General features: G+C 42.1%; 1 long non-coding RNA gene across 1 annotated transcript in view; it reads left to right on the top strand.

Moving 5' to 3' along the window:
• The window catches only part of LOC142160229 (uncharacterized), a 63,826-nt gene extending 52,477 nt beyond the window's left edge, over nt 1-11,349 (top strand). Inside the window, exon 3 of the long non-coding RNA XR_012693106.1 lies at nt 11,207-11,349. This is a non-coding gene — a long non-coding RNA (uncharacterized LOC142160229). The remainder of the gene's footprint in view (nt 1-11,206) is intronic.
• Nucleotides 11,350-18,374: the final 7,025 nt, after the last annotated feature.

Raw genomic sequence — 18,374 nt, forward strand, 5'->3', positions numbered from 1 at the left:
TGTTATTGCCACCCTGGCCATTTGTATCTCACTAAATTCCCCCGCACTGGGATGAGGCAGAGGTTCTTGAAATCTCTGATTCCCAATCTACAGAGGGAAACTGATCAATGTCCTTTGGAGAAAGAGTAGTGGCTGTCTGGTAGGTGACCCCATATACTGACTACTGGTCCCTTCATGCTGCCAGCTATGGACTGAGATATGGTGCCTGCTACGGGCAGTTCCAGTGAAAGGGGGAACATCACCTGGGCAGGGTTCCCTGGGTTTAATTTTGCTTTTATTTTTCTTTGGTGTCTGTGGACTCCCCGAACATAAAGAGGACTTGACTCTCTTATGAGGAATATTTTCCACCTCAGAATCTGAAGAATGAGTAGTTCTAAATTTCCTGACAGGAATATTTTTTTTTTATAAATTAACTCCTCAGGTGAAGTAGAGGAAGAGGAAGATACTGCCCTTTTATGGACTCTCTTCCCCTTTTTACTGCCAGCAATGGAGGACATTTGTAAAGAATCTGTCACTGAGACAGAAACCGTCTTCCTCCATCACAGTGCTGGCAAAAAAACCTGACCAGCAGCGCTCTGACGCATGCCAACGTGACCTAACGTGCATGCGATTTGGTGGAGCACGTGCGCACCACTCTGTTTCTGGCAGGGAAAGTGAAAATTCTTTCACTTTTCTGTGCCTCAGAGTATTCGGGAGGCTTGCTGCCTAATCTACCTGCTGTTCCCAACGAACAAATAGAATTATGCATAGTGTGACCAAAAGTGGTCGGTGGTAGTCATTTATTCGGCTGCAAGAATTGCGATTAGTATAAGGCCGACAAGGAGTAAATAGAGACTTGCCATATAACAGACATCCAACATTCCTCCCACGCTTAATTGCCGACAAATGTAAAATGCGACTTTCTAAAATGTCTCCAGCAAGAAATGACGTTGGTTACAATGGCTGGAATGAGACTGCCGGTTTTTAAGCAGCAATGGGCGGACTCACCACCTGGATTATATTATGCAGGCGGCTGGTCCGCCCATTGCCGCCTGTATAATGTCGGCCTGATACTAATCACAGTTTTTACATTACTCTAACTTTTGTCGGCATTATTAAAGCTGGGAAAACCTACCCACTCAAAGCGGTAGTGTTTATACACAAGGCAGTGTTCAAAGAGCTAAATCAGTGAAACATTAGCAGCCCTATATGATCTCTATACTTCATAACCTGAATTTTCATGAGACACACACATACAACTATATATATCTTCGTATATCTATATCTATCTATCTATCTATCTATCTATCTATCTATCTATCTATCTATCTATATATAGTGGTATGTGTGTGTCTCCTGAGAATTGGGGTGTCACGGGCACTAGGAGTCTTTACCCAGGGATCACCAGGTGATAGGCTTACCAGAGCAGTATAGGTGGTAATATGGTACTCTGGTAGCAGGGTGATCACGGAACAGGAAATAGCAGATGATGAGATGCTCAGGAAAGTCTATGACTAGCAGCACTGGCAATATGGAGGTAGTAATACACGAGGAACTGTATGGACAAAGGACACGTGAAGGTAGTCAGTGGTCTGCGGTAGCAAGTTGTACCACTGCTATAGTGAGGAGGAATGTCCAACAGAAACGAGGAGGTGATGAGAGTCAGCGGTCTGCGGATAGCAAGTTGTACCGCTGTCTGAGTGAAGGAATGGAATCCAAGTGGAGGTATCCGGGGAGTCAGTGGTCTGCGTTAGCAAGTTGTACCACTGCTATGTGAGAGGATACTGGAACAGGTGAAACTGTAAACAGGAGTCAGTGGTCTGCCACTAGCAAGTTGTACTACTGAATATATATGTGAGGAGGTGCACGGGGAGAGACTGCAACACAATATATACACGGGCACCTTGACTTTGATCCACAGTAATATGCACAATATAAATGTATAAATGACTGAACAACACTGCCAATATAGAAAGTCTCTTGAAGTAATCCGGCATGAGATAACACAGTCAATGATGGCAGTAGAGTCAGCAGATAGTACACTCCAGAGGAGAACCAACACAGTCAATGATGGCAATAGACTCAGCGGATCGTACACTCCAGAGGAGAACCAACACAGTCCAGCAAGGTATGCAATACACAGCACAGTCAATGGGAAGTATGCATACCGTGGTTCAGGAGAAGGCAGTCAGACAGGAGTGCAGAGATACCTGAAGGGCAGGAGGCCAGCAGGATACAAGTCCCTGGATGGGTGAAGCAGGGGTCTAGCAGGTGCAGCGCACAGGTAGGTAGACCAGCAGGGAACACAGGAAGGCGTGGAGAGCGGATCAGCAGTGGATGGATGAGTAGCGCTGAGAAGTAACAGCAGCGGGTCTCTGCGGGAACACGGAGGTAACCAATAGCAACCAGCAGGTGCAGTAACGATGGGACACAGGAGCAGAGTTGAACTGGAACAGATGATCACGGAGAGTAGCGGGTAGCAATAGTGGCAGCAGACTCAAGGAAACACGGTAGAGTAGACAAGGACTGAAGACTGAAGCGCACAGAGGCAGCGGATAGGAATCAGCTAAACAGTCACGATGAAACACAGACGGGTTGCAGGTTGAAGACTGTAGTGCACGGAGGCAGCGGATAGGAATCAGCTAGCAGTCACGATGATGAAACACAGACGAGTTGCAGGTTGAAGCCTGTAGTGCACGGAGGCAGCGGATAGGAATCAGCTGGCAGTCACAATCATGAACAGGTGAGTGGATGTGGTTGAAGCCTGTAATGCACGGAGGCAGCGGATAGGCATCAGCTAACAGTCCCAATGATACATGGTAGAGTTGAAGTGATTAGAAGACTGTAGTGCACGGAGGCAGCGGATAGGAATCAGCTCACAGTCACGATGATATAGTAGATGGTAGAAGTGGTATGGGAACCACAGTAGCAGAAGTGGTTTGGAAACCACAGAGGTAGAAGTGGTTTGGAAACCACAGGAATCAGCAGGGCTGAATGAACAAGGAAACACAGGAACACCTTCAGAGACTCATGGGGAATGAGACTCCAAGATCAGGCAACGTGGTGTTGACCACAGGTGCTTAATATAGGGAGGTTGCCTGATCTGCCAATTAAGTTAAAGGAACATACACTGAAGGTTTGGAAAGGGCTGCGCATGCGCAGTCCCTCAGGATAGAGGACGTCCACGGTTCCTAATAGTCCGGGAAGAAGCACTCACAGTCCGGTGAGTGACAGTACCCCCCCTTTTAAAGGTGGGCACAGAACGCCTGGAACCGGGCTTGTCCGGATTTTTGGAATAAAACTTCTTCAGAAGGGCAGGAGCATTAAGATCTTCAGCTTTGATCCATGAACGCTCTTCAGGACCAAAGCCCTTCCAATGAACGAGGAAACGGAGGACTCCTCGCGAAATTTTTGCATCCAATACCTCAGTAATCTCGAAATCCTCCTCCTGATGAACTTGAACTGGCTGCGGTGCTGAGGGAGGAGTCGAGAAACGATTGATAATAAGAGGTTTGAGTAAGGACACATGGAAGGCATTGGAAATCCGAAGATTCTTAGGAAGAAGAAGTTTAACACATACTGGATTGATAACTTGAATGATCCTATATGGACCAATGAAACGAGGGGCGAATTTCATAGATGGAACCTTCAAACGAATATTTTTGGTAGATAACCAGACACGATCTCCAATTTTTAGTGGTGGAATAGCCCGCCTCTTCTTATCTGCGAAAGACTTATATTTGTTAGATGTCTTCTTTAAACAGGTTTTGACCTGAGACCAGATATTTTTGAAGGTCTGACAAGCAGTCTCCACAGCAGGAACTTGGGTGGGCGGGAGGGCAGGAAATTCCGGAAAAGACGGATGGTGACCGTAGACCACAAAGAATGGAGTTTTGGATGATGACTCATGGTACATGTTGTTATGGGCGAATTCAGCCCAAGGGAGCAATTCTACCCAGTTGTCTTGGTTGGCTGAAGAGAACATCCTAATAAAAGTCTCAAGATCTTGATTGACTCGTTCCGTTTGTCCGTTAGATTGCGGATGGTAAGACGATGAGAGTGCTAATCGTATGCCCAAGGTTTTACAAAGGGCCCGCCAGAATCTGGAAACGAATTGTACTCCTCTATCTGACACAATCTCAGACGGACATCCATGGATGCGGAAGATTTCTTTAATGAAATGTTCAGCCAAAGTAGACGAGGAAGGTAAACCGGACAGAGGGACGAAATGAGCCATCTTCGAAAATCTGTCTACCACTACCCAAATAGTATTGTGATTCTTACTTGGTGGCAAATCAGTAACGAAATCCATACTAATATGGGTCCAAGGCTTGGACGGAATGGGTAGTGGTCGCAGCAACCCTGCTGGAGTTCTGCGGGAGGATTTGAACTGAGAACATAAATCACAGGAAGCAATAAACTCTTTGACGTCTCTCCTCATTGAAGGCCACCAGTAACTACGAGAGAGAATCTCAAAGGTCTTATGTTCACCGGCGTGTCCAGAAAAACGAGAGGCATGGAACCACGAAAGGATTTTCCTCCTCAGAGTAGGAGGCACGAGGGTCTTCCCAAATGGTAGCATTTTGGTGGATGACGCAGCCAGAGAAATACATTTGGGGTCTAGAATAGCATGGTTGGGAACCTCTTCTACATCAGAGGACGTCACAAAAGCTCGAGATAGAGCGTCAGCTTTCTTGTTCTTAGCAGCTGGTTTGAAGGTTATAATTAATTCAAAACGGGAAAAGAAAAGAGACCATCTTGCTTGACGAGGGTTCAAGCATTGAGCAGATTGCAAATATGACAAGTTCTTATGATCCGTGAAGATCGTCACAGGATGGCGAGCTCCTTCCAACAAGTATCTCCATTCCTCTAATGCAGCTTTGATGGCCAGCAACTCCTTGTCCCCGATAGTATAGTTTTTCTCTGCGGGCAGAAGACCCCGAGAGTAGAAGGCACAAGGATGTAATTTTTGTTGCTCCGAGCGTTGGGAGAGAATAGCTCCTAAGCCCACATTAGAGGCATCTACTTCTAGGAAGAAGGGGAGTGTCACATCAGGTTGTCGCAGAATGGGAGCAGACGAGAAGGACTCTTTGAGGATTTGAAAGGCTTGGAGAGCCTCAGATGACCATTGCTTAGTATTAGCCCCTTTCCGAGTTAAGGCCACAATGGGAGATGCAATGGATGAGAAGTCTTGAATGAAGCGTCTATAGTAATTGGCAAAACCTAAAAAACGCTGGATGGCACGAAGAGTAGTTGGCTGAGGCCAATGTAGTACAGCATTTACTTTGTCTGGATCCATCTTCAGGCCAACTCCGGAAACTATATACCCCAAGAATGGAATCTGGGGTAACTCGAATGAACATTTTTCCAATTTACAGAACAATGAGTTTTTCCGTAGTCTGGAGAGGACCTCTGCCACATGTTGGTGATGAGAAGGCAGGTCCTGTGAGAAGATCAATATGTCGTCCAGGTAGACAACGACACATACATATAATAAGTCCCGAAAGATCTCATTGATGAAACCCTGGAAAACCGCGGGGGCATTACACAGCCCGAAGGGCATTACTAAATATTCGTAATGCCCATCTCTGGTGTTAAACGCGGTCTTCCATTCGTCACCGGAACGGATTCTAATTAAATTGTAGGCACCACGAAGATCCAACTTAGTAAATATCCGAGCTCCCTTGATGCGATCAAATAGCTCAGTGATCAGCGGAATGAGATACCGATTCTTGATAGTAATGGCGTTGAGTCCACGAAAATCTATACAAGGGCGTAATGATCCATCCTTCTTTTTGACGAAGAAGAACCCAGCTCCAGCGGGAGAGGTGGAAGGTCGAATGAACCCACGCTGGAGATTCTCCTGTATGTACTCAGATGTGGCTTGAGTTTCAGGTAACGAGAGAGGATAGACCCGACCCCTGGGAGGAGTCTTGCCAGGTAGAAGGTCGATCGGACAATCCCAAGAACGATGAGGAGGAAGACGTTCAGACTGAGCTTTATCAAACACATCGGCAAATGAAGCATACTGAGGAGGGAGTCCCGGGGAGGACGATGAGATGGAAGATTGCTGTACTTTAAGAGGAATAACTTGAGAGAGACAACGATGGTGACATTCAGGCCCCCAAGACGTAACTTGAGGGGTGCGCCAGTCAATCTGGGGAGAGTGACATTGAAGCCATGGAAGGCCTAAGACAATCGGACTTGTCGTAACAGGAAGAATTAAAAACGAAATTTCTTCATGGTGTAGTACACCAATCTGAAGGGTTACTGGAGACGTACTCTGGGTGATGAGACCATTGATGAGACGTGATCCATCTATAGCCGTCACAGTAATGGGTGTTTTTAAAGTGATCACTGGTAGGGACCATTGATTCACTAGTGATTTAGAAATGAAATTTCCTGCTGCTCCGGAATCAATCAATGCCTGTGACTCAAAGGATTTGGTAGCAAAGGAAATCGTAACATCGAAAGCGCAGACTTTAGATTTCATAGACAATGGAGAGGACTCCAGGGACCCTAACTTCACCTCTCCAGAACTAGTTAGGGCCTGGCATTTCCCGATTTCTTAGGGCAAGAACTGAGCATATGTGTGGAATCAGCACAATAGATACAGAGTCTATTCTTTACTCTTCGTTTCCTCTCTTCTAAAGATAATTTGGAACGTCCTATCTCCATGGGAATCACAGAAGGTGAAACTGGACGAAATTGAGGGTTTAAACGAAGAGGTGCTTTAGCAGAAGTTGTTTTCTCAGATTCTCTTTCACGAAATCTCATGTCTACACGATGGCAAAGAGAGATCAAATCTTCTAGTGACGAAGGAAGCTCTTGGGTAGTCAGTGCATCTTTAATTTTATCGGAGAGCCCCTGCCAGAAGGCGGCAACTAATGCTTCAGTGTTCCACTGAAGTTCAGAGGCTAAGATCCTAAATTGAATGACATACTGTCCTACTGTATGGGAGCCTTGTCGCAAACGAAGAATGCTGGAAGCAGCGGAGGTCACACGACCTGGTTCATCGAACACACTTCGGAACGTGGAAATGAATTTGGCACTATCTTGTAGAATTGGATCGTTTCTCTCCCACAGAGGGGAGGCCCAAGCCAGGGCTTGTCCAGAAAACAATGAGATAAGATAGGCCACTCTGGAACGATGGGTAGAAAAATTTTGAGGTTGGAGTTCAAAATGGACTGAACATTGGTTAAGGAAACCTCTACAAGTTTTGGGGTCCCCGTCATATTTTGACGGAGTAGGCAGGTGAAGCGTAGGAGCTGTAGACACCTGGGATGGCACTGGGGAAACGGAGGAAAGCACAGGAGCTTCAATACTAGCTGTAACAGTCTGTCCAGATGTTCCTTGGGAGGTTAACGATTGGTAACATTGAAGTAACAGCTGTTGGCGAGCATCCTGTTGCTCCACACGGCTGACCAGATGCTGCAGCATCTCTTTAGCAGTAGGTTCCGTATCTGGGTCTGTCATGGCCTGATCTTACTGTCACGGGCACTAGGAGTCTTTACCCAGGGATCACCAGGTGATAGGCTTACCAGAGCAGTATAGGTGGTAATATGGTACTCTGGTAGCAGGGTGATCACGGAACAGGAAATAGCAGATGATGAGATGCTCAGGAAAGTCTATGACTAGCAGCACTGGCAATATGGAGGTAGTAATACACGAGGAACTGTATGGACAAAGGACACGTGAAGGTAGTCAGTGGTCTGCGGTAGCAAGTTGTACCACTGCTATAGTGAGGAGGAATGTCCAACAGAAACGAGGAGGTGATGAGAGTCAGCGGTCTGCGGATAGCAAGTTGTACCGCTGTCTGAGTGAAGGAATGGAATCCAAGTGGAGGTATCCGGGGAGTCAGTGGTCTGCGTTAGCAAGTTGTACCACTGCTATGTGAGAGGATACTGGAACAGGTGAAACTGTAAACAGGAGTCAGTGGTCTGCCACTAGCAAGTTGTACTACTGAATATATATGTGAGGAGGTGCACGGGGAGAGACTGCAACACAATATATACACGGGCACCTTGACTTTGATCCACAGTAATATGCACAATATAAATGTATAAATGACTGAACAACACTGCCAATATAGAAAGTCTCTTGAAGTAATCCGGCATGAGATAACACAGTCAATGATGGCAGTAGAGTCAGCAGATAGTACACTCCAGAGGAGAACCAACACAGTCAATGATGGCAATAGACTCAGCGGATCGTACACTCCAGAGGAGAACCAACACAGTCCAGCAAGGTATGCAATACACAGCACAGTCAATGGGAAGTATGCATACCGTGGTTCAGGAGAAGGCAGTCAGACAGGAGTGCAGAGATACCTGAAGGGCAGGAGGCCAGCAGGATACAAGTCCCTGGATGGGTGAAGCAGGGGTCTAGCAGGTGCAGCGCACAGGTAGGTAGACCAGCAGGGAACACAGGAAGGCGTGGAGAGCGGATCAGCAGTGGATGGATGAGTAGCGCTGAGAAGTAACAGCAGCGGGTCTCTGCGGGAACACGGAGGTAACCAATAGCAACCAGCAGGTGCAGTAACGATGGGACACAGGAGCAGAGTTGAACTGGAACAGATGATCACGGAGAGTAGCGGGTAGCAATAGTGGCAGCAGACTCAAGGAAACACGGTAGAGTAGACAAGGACTGAAGACTGAAGCGCACAGAGGCAGCGGATAGGAATCAGCTAAACAGTCACGATGAAACACAGACGGGTTGCAGGTTGAAGACTGTAGTGCACGGAGGCAGCGGATAGGAATCAGCTAGCAGTCACGATGATGAAACACAGACGAGTTGCAGGTTGAAGCCTGTAGTGCACGGAGGCAGCGGATAGGAATCAGCTGGCAGTCACAATCATGAACAGGTGAGTGGATGTGGTTGAAGCCTGTAATGCACGGAGGCAGCGGATAGGCATCAGCTAACAGTCCCAATGATACATGGTAGAGTTGAAGTGATTAGAAGACTGTAGTGCACGGAGGCAGCGGATAGGAATCAGCTCACAGTCACGATGATATAGTAGATGGTAGAAGTGGTATGGGAACCACAGTAGCAGAAGTGGTTTGGAAACCACAGAGGTAGAAGTGGTTTGGAAACCACAGGAATCAGCAGGGCTGAATGAACAAGGAAACACAGGAACACCTTCAGAGACTCATGGGGAATGAGACTCCAAGATCAGGCAACGTGGTGTTGACCACAGGTGCTTAATATAGGGAGGTTGCCTGATCTGCCAATTAAGTTAAAGGAACATACACTGAAGGTTTGGAAAGGGCTGCGCATGCGCAGTCCCTCAGGATAGAGGACGTCCACGGTTCCTAATAGTCCGGGAAGAAGCACTCACAGTCCGGTGAGTGACATGGGGTTATGAAGTATAGAGATCATATAGGGCTGCTAATGTTTCACTGATTTAGCTCTTTGAACACTGCCTTGTGTATAAACACTACCGCTTTCAGTGGGAAGGTTTTCCCAGCTCCAATAATGCCAACAAAGGTTAGAGAAACTTAATATTTACCTATTCTCCTTTCCAACATATATATATAATAATCCAGACTTCTCTCTGGCTTACAGTAATAGTAAACATTCCTCACTACTAAGATTTAACAAAGATGTTGCCTTTAGGGACACTCTTTCCCAATGCTCAGAAGTGGCCTTTGAACACTGTTGCAGACAGGGCCCTAGGGAGAATGGGTTGATCTCAGCGTTGCAATTACAATATTCAAAATAAAAGTACCAGTGTCTCACTTCTTATATGAGAGCATTGGTATCAGTTTGTAAACCCCCTGAACCTGGAATGTGGAATTGCTTATACTGCCTGCCCTACTAAATAGCTCAATTTGGAGCTTAACAAATCACATCGAAATGTAACCCTTATATCATGGGTGAAATGCGTTACTGCTCTCCCTGGCAAGTTGTTGACTATTCCATTACCTGAGGTAAAAGACATTAAACAGAATAAACATTTTCTTGGCATTTTTAATATGGTGGTTTTTAAGGGTATATTGGAATTTTTGACTATTGCCTCATAACTAAATCATTTTCTTGTGTTATCCCCAAAACTCCTTTATGACTTATAACAGACATATATTTTTAATTAGAGAGGGTTCATTATTCTCATTATAATCAGTAATTCACACATAAGAACTCACTGCTATTTTTCACAGGATTTTACAGGTATAATATTTACAGAAGTTTACTCATCTAGTAATGTGTTTTCACTCGTTTGATAAGCTCACAGCAAATATCAAATATGGTCCCCACTTAGGTCCCCAATTTCTGAATAGAGCAGTGTCGACACCTCTTCTGAGCATACACATGTTCAACACACTGGTTCTGATTTACTAAGGAAGCTAAAGCAAAAAAAAGAGTAACTTTAAACTCTGCCAAAACCATGGTGCATTGGAGCGGGAGGTAAATTTAAAATGTGGGGACAGATTTATAATTGGGGTAAAGCATGTGCTAGATCAACGTTTAATGTCTGTGTAAAAATAAAGCTATTAAGTATTTATGTCCTACATGAAAAAACAGACAGCATTTTCCTTATGTGCAAAATAATAAACTCATTTGAACCCCTTGCATTGTAACATGGTTTTGCCAAGGTTCAAAGTTACTGATTTTTTTTTTGCTTTACTTTCCTTAATGAAACGTGCCCATCCTCTTTAACCTTTTTTTCTATCTTGGTATCTTATTTGTTTCAAATGTCAGTTTACGTTCCAGTATAGTAATTAAACAGCGCTAGGTATTGTGTTGGTGTTTCATGAATGCTAAACAATAATACAAATATTAACATACCTTATGCTAACATTAACATATTACCACATATATTAACATCCCCCATCACATAACTTATCATTTATGCATTATGTTATAAATTAATTTCCATATAAAATATTTTGTATTGTTTTTTTATGGGCATTATGAAAAACGTTTGCTCGGCAATATGATTAACTTAGCGATTTTTAGTATAGCAGAGATGGTCTAAATGTTGTATGACAAGGCACTGAAGGACACTCAGTTGACACTTAAATGTGACCAGAGTGTTAATAGACCTATTAACATCTTCAAGGTGAAAAGCATTCCAGCAAAGCACTGTTTATGAGTTTTACAGTACACACATTTCTCATGTCTGTTTGAGACCTTCAGAGAATTTGCATTACATGTTTAAGCATCACTAATAAAAAAAATAATTATAATGAATTTTACATGTCTTAATTTAATTGTATTTTATTTACAGATCACAGATGACATGTTGCAGAAATTGTGCTAATATTGGAATGTGATCTGGAGACCGCCACCATTTTCTTGTAGCCTAGTGTGTATACTTCATCTCTGAAGAAAGAATCAACGCTCCATTTACCCAACGTTTCTGTATACAGTCCTGAGGCATCAGATTTTTTTTTCAAATAATTTTATTTGCCTTTTTATCTTTTATTTTAGTTATATAAGTAGACTGTGTCATCCAAAGGTTTATCCTATTAAAACTGTGGAGTAGGCATTGACAAGGGCAGCACAATCCTCAAGTCGAGAACCTGAAATAACCAGGATGAAGAAGGAACACTGGTGACTGCTCTAGAACAGATTGAATTGGATGCACTGAAACATAACATATGCTAAGTGTTTCCCATAATGCAACAGCAATGTTAATGTCACCAGAGCATGAACTCAGCTGTGTACACAAGGTGGAACATTTTCACTCCCTAGGCATTTGCCTAGGTTTCAGTGTGGATAACCCAAGCCTGATTTCATAACTGTTTACACCCGACAATAAAAATAATAAAACGCTTAAATAGTATCATCTTTTGTATTGTTGTTGATTCTGGCAACACAGAATTTAATAGATTATAAAACAGATTTTTACCCTACTTAAACATTTGCTAAAGCAAGTTTGAACATCTATTTGCATACTAACATATTTCCATATGGTGTTTTCTTCTAAACAAAGATGTTTGCGAATTCTTAGTGTTCAGAATGTTTTATATTTAAGGACAATGTCATGTATCAAAATTAATAACTGGGGAAGTTATACTGGATTACAGGTGACAAAATGTAACCTTTAGGGTTTGTAATGTTACCTGACAGCTCACAAAAAAGAGTATACTGTATAATGTATGCTTAGTGTAATGTATACTTAGTATAATGTATGCTTAGTATAATGTTTGCTTAGTATAATATATGCTTAGTATAATGTTTACTTAGTATAATGTATGCTTAGTATAATGTATGCTTAGTATAATGTTTGCTTAGTATAATATATGCTTAGTATAATGTATAATTAGTATAATGTATGCTTAGTATAATGTATACTTAGTATAATGTATGCTTAGTATAATGTATACTTAGTATAATGTATTCTTAGTATAATGTATACTTAGTATAATGTATGCTTAGTATAATGTTTACTTAGTATAATGTATACTAAGTATAATCTTTACTTAGTATAATGTATGCTTAGTATAATGTATGCTTAGTATAATGTATACTTAGTATAATTTAGAATAATGTATACTTAGTATAATGTATGCTTCGTATAATGTATGCTTAGTATAATGTATACTTAGTATAATGTATTCTTAGTATAATGTATACTTAGTATAATGTATGCTTAGTATAATGTTTACTTAGTATAATGTATACTTAGTATAATCATACTTGCCTACTCTCCCAGAATTTCCGGGAGGCTCATGAATTTCAGGGATTCCTCCTGGACTCCCAGAAGAGTAGGCAAACCTCCTGGAACCCTGTAAAATGCAGAAATTCTCAGTATTGAATATCAGGGGCGGGACTAAATGACGCGATTAAGCCACACCCCCACTATTCAATGCCGATAATTTTCTGTATTTTATAGTAGGGGCGGGGTTATAGTGACGTATCAACGTCATCACAACCCCTCCTACCCTCTGTCACATAATCTGTACTCCGATCTCCCGGAGTACAGACTTATAAAGTAGGCAAGTATAAGTATAATGTATACCTAGAATAATGTATGCTGCTTAGTATAATGTATTTAACAGAATATAAGAACCCCACTGTCCACAAACAATATTTACAACGGATATCCACACTGCTACTGAACCCCCATGAGATGCTACTAAGATGAAATGCTACTGAGTATGTTCATAATTACTTATAAAATGTGATATGGAATTGAATTAAACTGGTGTTGTGTTGTCAAAGCTCTCTGCCCTTTTTCCTCCCAACCCCCACCCCCACCCCCCTGAAAATCCCATGTATCTGAGTACAGTACAGAGTGGGAGGAACTGTGTTGTAGAGAATGATAGCTAATTGGACAGGTGGCCCTCCCATGCTCTTTGACACATATTCCCAGATGTAGAGTTAGCTGCAAAATAGGTGCAAATTGTGCTCAAAGAAGCTGTACATAGAAATAGCATATTTATGCCCACATGCTGAGCCATATGCATCTAAAGATCTGTGCAGGTCTGCACTAGTAGTATATGCACTAGGCACATATGCTGCAGACTCTTACATCCCACCAGTGGCAGATTCAGGGGGGGAGGCGATCGAGGCAATCATCCCCCCCTAGCACCAGAAGCATAAAAGTTAAAATGTCAAGATGCCGAGCAAAGGGGGCGGTGCCCATCAGGAACAGGGGTTGGGGCCAACCGGGACTAGCCAATCAGACTGAATGGGGGGCATGACAATGCTAAATCGTCCCACCCTAAAAACAAGTCTAGGTTCACCCCTGCATTCCACTTGCCCCCATGATTTTATCCACTTGTTTTATGTGCAACAAACGCCTTAGCTATAAGGGATCAATAAAATATAATACTTCTCTAACACAGCAGAAACTACTCCCTGTCCAATCAGAATCAGTGGTGCAATCGCAAGTAGCCAATCACAAGCGGTTCACTTGTGCTGGAGACCATCATCATTATCATCCACTATTTGCTCCTGCCCCTAATACTTCTCTCTCAGGAATACATGCTTCTTTTACCCGCTCTACGTCTGTTGACAATTGTGCTGCATTGTCCTTACTGTACTCTGCCTACATTAGAACACCCCTGTCCCGTGACGTAAGTTGCAGAATCACACAAATCTGCATGGCTCGTATACCAGCACCCACTTTTCTGGACCATGTACAAACTACTGGCGTAGTGCTCACTCGGTTTCAACCCCATAATCTTCACACCTCTGCAAAGTCTCTAGGAAAATGTGTCATATTTATAATGGTGGAGGTTCCAGGGAAAGGACATGACAGGAGGACAGTTGTAGGGGTAAAAAGTCCTTAGCAGACATATCCTTTTACTACCTATGAAAGGTGCTATACACATGAATGCTGACCACTGCCTCTGACAACAGTCGGCTAGGAAAGCTTTGAAGAAAGGGCGGCATTCAGAGGGTGGCATCTGAAAGGAGGTGAGGTGCTGACAAGCAATCACATAACACCCTCTATGACACAAAGCTCCCCTCTCGTCAGATCTTCCCAAGCAAAATGCAAAACCAATCATTGGCATTTAGTGCCAATTATATGTACAACTGTGTAGAAGAAGTTGTTTTCAGAGGCTATAGATAGTATAATAGCTAATCTTATGACCTGATCACGTTACAATACATGAGTTGTCAGGGTACCGGTGAGATAAGCATGGAATTATAAGTATTACTTAGATCAGTGAATTGTTAGTTCATGCAACTCTTGAGAGTAAGGGAACATTAGAGTCGTCTTTATTACCAGGTACAAATAATTCAATTTATTTTATTAAATATATTGTTTGACATGCAAAATCAGGAACATATTCATATATTTGCAATCTTCACCCACACTATTATTATTTAAATATCTCTTGCAATACAAAGTGGGCCTGATTCATTAAGGAAAGGAAAGCGAAAAAAATTAGTAACTTTGAACCTTGGCAAAACCATGTTGCATTGGATGGGGAGGTATATTTAAAATTTGAAGGCAGATTTATAATTGGGGTAGAACATGATCTAGATTGACTTTTAATGTCAGTGTGAAAATAAAGCTATCAAGTATTTGTGTCCTACATTAGAAAAACAGCCAGTATTTTCCTTATGTGCAAAATAATAAACTCATTTGCACCCCTTGCATTGCAGCATAGTTTTGTCAAGGTTCAAAGTTACTCATTTTTTGCTTTACTTTCCTTGTTTTCATGCAAAAAGCTCATAGTGAGGTGCATCATTGTACCTATCGCCCAGTGGTCCCCTGGGGCCCAGCGGTTCCCTAGGGGCCCGGCTGGTGGTGGGGGCCAGCAAAGAAAAAAATAATATTGTGTCCGAGGGAGGTAAAAAAAAAAAAAAAAATCACAATATTTAACCACAATATTAAGACAGGTGATGTGTTTGATGTATTTATAAGTTAGGGCAGCTTCATACAGTTTCTGAAATAACCCCCCCCTCCTCCATATGTTTCCAGTGGAGTGGTGATAGAGTGACAAAGCTCTGACCAGCCCGACTGCCAAGTGATTAGCATATGATAGTTGAGCTTTGTCTCCCCATTGCTGCTGACCTCCTTTATTTCATTGGTGCTCCATGAGTGCTGATATGATTAAAAGGGTTTGATTGGCTGTTGTTCAGTTCACGCATCAGTCTTATATGCACATTAATTACTTCACTTCTTCCCAAGTAAATCTAGATGGGAAACTTTTTCACCCATGAACCTTCCTGTTAACCTCTACTAAATCATTTGATGATAATAATAATAATAATAATAATAATAATAATAATAATACCACCTTAAACTAACATATACACATATAGCAAAGAAATATTTGGTGTCAATTTAAAAAGCATCCACTGCTTCTGAATAATCTATGTAAATAATATAATTATTCCATAATAGTTAAGCAATTTGTTTTACTTGATTAGTCTTATCCATTATATAATAGCTGCCCGCTGCACTTTCTGTATATATCTGCCCATCTTCCCCCTTAGAGAAGGATTGTACAATAAAAGCTCAGCAAAATGTTAAATGTTTCAGCTATTCAAGTGCCTTTGGTTTGGTTATAGCTGTGCGACCCGTCCTGACTGGCTATTATGTGGATATGACATGCATGTGAAGCAGCAGCAGCAGTCTACCCATCGATTTTTAAATAGAGCCTCTGCTGAACAACGGTGGGATATAGAACCTAATACACTGGCATCTTGGTCTGTTCATAAATCAACTTCACAGCATGTGGCAGAGCAATGGCGGATGTTTCAGTGTGGAAATGAAACGTCAGGCACATGTTACTTAAAAATGCATCAGCCACTGACACAAGACAGCAGAGTCCTCTTTTGATCAAACTGAGCTCCTGAATGATTTAATTTGTAGATTTGACAGTAAGTGTAAGCAGTATTGAATTGAACAGGGAAGACAAATAGACAAGGAGAGACCAAGGGGACGCGAAATGATGGCTGAATAGAATATATAATGATGGGAGAGGTGAAGTGATATTGTAAACTAAATTATTTCGGGACAGCAACCAGCTTGACTTTATCTAATTATTTATCAGATTGTGTCACAGAGAAAAGATTATGACACAAACAGAAATCTATATGCTAAAGTTGTTATGTTGTAGAATAGTGTTAAGTGGAGATCATGGATAATTGCATCTCTGTTTTATATGGTGGGGGGTGGGAGAGCTTGTGAGATCAACAATATAAAACAGAAAAACAAATGATATCTACAGAACAATATAAATATGCTTACATAGAGACAAACATAATACAAAACATTTTGTTTTTCTAAATGTCTATTTTTGTAAAACATAAATAAATAAACTCGGGGAATGCATGGGAAATGCAAGACAGAGAAAACAATAGGAACAATACAAATATAATATATTATCAATGTACGAAGAAAATATAATCCTGTCTGAAAAAAAACAAGGGAACCTGTACATATTTGAGTAAGACATAAAGGGACTTAACAAGACACAAGAAGTAATTTATAATGGAAAGGCACAGTGCGTTGGAGTGCAAATGACATTTTGGGCTAGATTTACTAAGCTGCGGGTTTGAAAAAGTGGGGATGTTGCCTATAGCAACCAATCAGATTCTAGTTGTCATTTTGTAGAAAGTACTAAATAAATGAAAGCTAGAATCTGATTGGTTGCTATAGGCAACATCCCCACTTTTTCAAACCCGCAGCTTAGTAAATCTAGCCCTTTCTCTCTTTTGTGAGGTCATTTGTTTGCCTTTCCTACAGTGCACCTGACTTTGCAAGTCAAGACAGTGATTTTTTTCCAGTGGTGCACAAGATTGCTGCGGTTGAAGGGCTGATTGAGGTGTTATGCAAACATAATGGTATAATCATTCCGGCTTCGATTTACCAAAAATATTTGGCGGCTTTGCAAACTGCTGCACTTTGGCGGCGGTTTAGTACTCCAATCCGCTGCATTTACTATAAAGCGTGTGGAGGCTGAGATGTTAAACCTCCAGCGATGTGTGGCGGATTTTAAACAACCTAAACCACCGGCAGTTTGGTGAAAACCACCAGAAAAAAAAGATGGTTTCCTGCTTTTGATAGGCAAGATAGCTCAAACAGCATGCTCGCCCATGGACACAGCCATATATCGGACAAATGACCCAAACAAATTGCCAGCAATACATTGCACAGAAAGAGCTCCCATGGCCATCCATATATTGCAGTTAAATACGTTGTTGCAAGCCACATGTTACAAAGAAATACTACCGTTTCCACAGTTGCATAAATACCCTTAACTGTGGCAATATATATTGCATAGATAAAGGCAGTCATGTGTCACAAGAATCCCCCCTGCCCCAGGCACTTGTCTTGTACAGGGTTGGTACTTTTCATATCCTTCTAGTACCTCCACATCACTGTTTGAGTTGTCCTGGGGTAGTTAGGACTATGAGCAGGTGCTTGGGTGACCTTGGAACATATGTGCTAATAAAGGGAAGTTGGTGGAAGTAAATGCCGCTCTTGTGGACGTTCAGGTCTTGATGACCATGGGGCAGTGTACGTTCACCCGTCACTTCCGCTGACACCAGACAGAGGAAAGTGTGCGGTTCCTTTGACCCCAAATCTTAGGAACATAGAGACAGGTGTTCCCCATTAGGTTATACAGGGAACTGAATAAAGAGTAGTGTCTCAAAACAGTCCAAGGCCACACCATCATGATGAAGAAAAGAAGATACCAAAGTGAAGAGAAATTGAAGAAACAACCATGAGCTTTAATTTCCTATCTGTTCATGTATAGGTGCATAGTCCACATGTCCATGTATACTTATAAATATATATATATATATATATATATATATATATATATATATATATAGATATATATATATATATATATATATATATATATATATACAAGTTAACCCGTGCATGATACTCATGCATTCTACTCAAATCAAGCTACTTAAGGTGCTAAAAAGGTTCTTGTCATGCATTTGGGCCATAGCCCAGGCCTCAACCACCA

The sequence above is a fragment of the Mixophyes fleayi genome, chromosome 6 (assembly GCF_038048845.1).
Source record: "Mixophyes fleayi isolate aMixFle1 chromosome 6, aMixFle1.hap1, whole genome shotgun sequence".
In the NCBI taxonomy this organism is placed as follows: Eukaryota; Metazoa; Chordata; class Amphibia; order Anura; family Limnodynastidae; genus Mixophyes; species Mixophyes fleayi.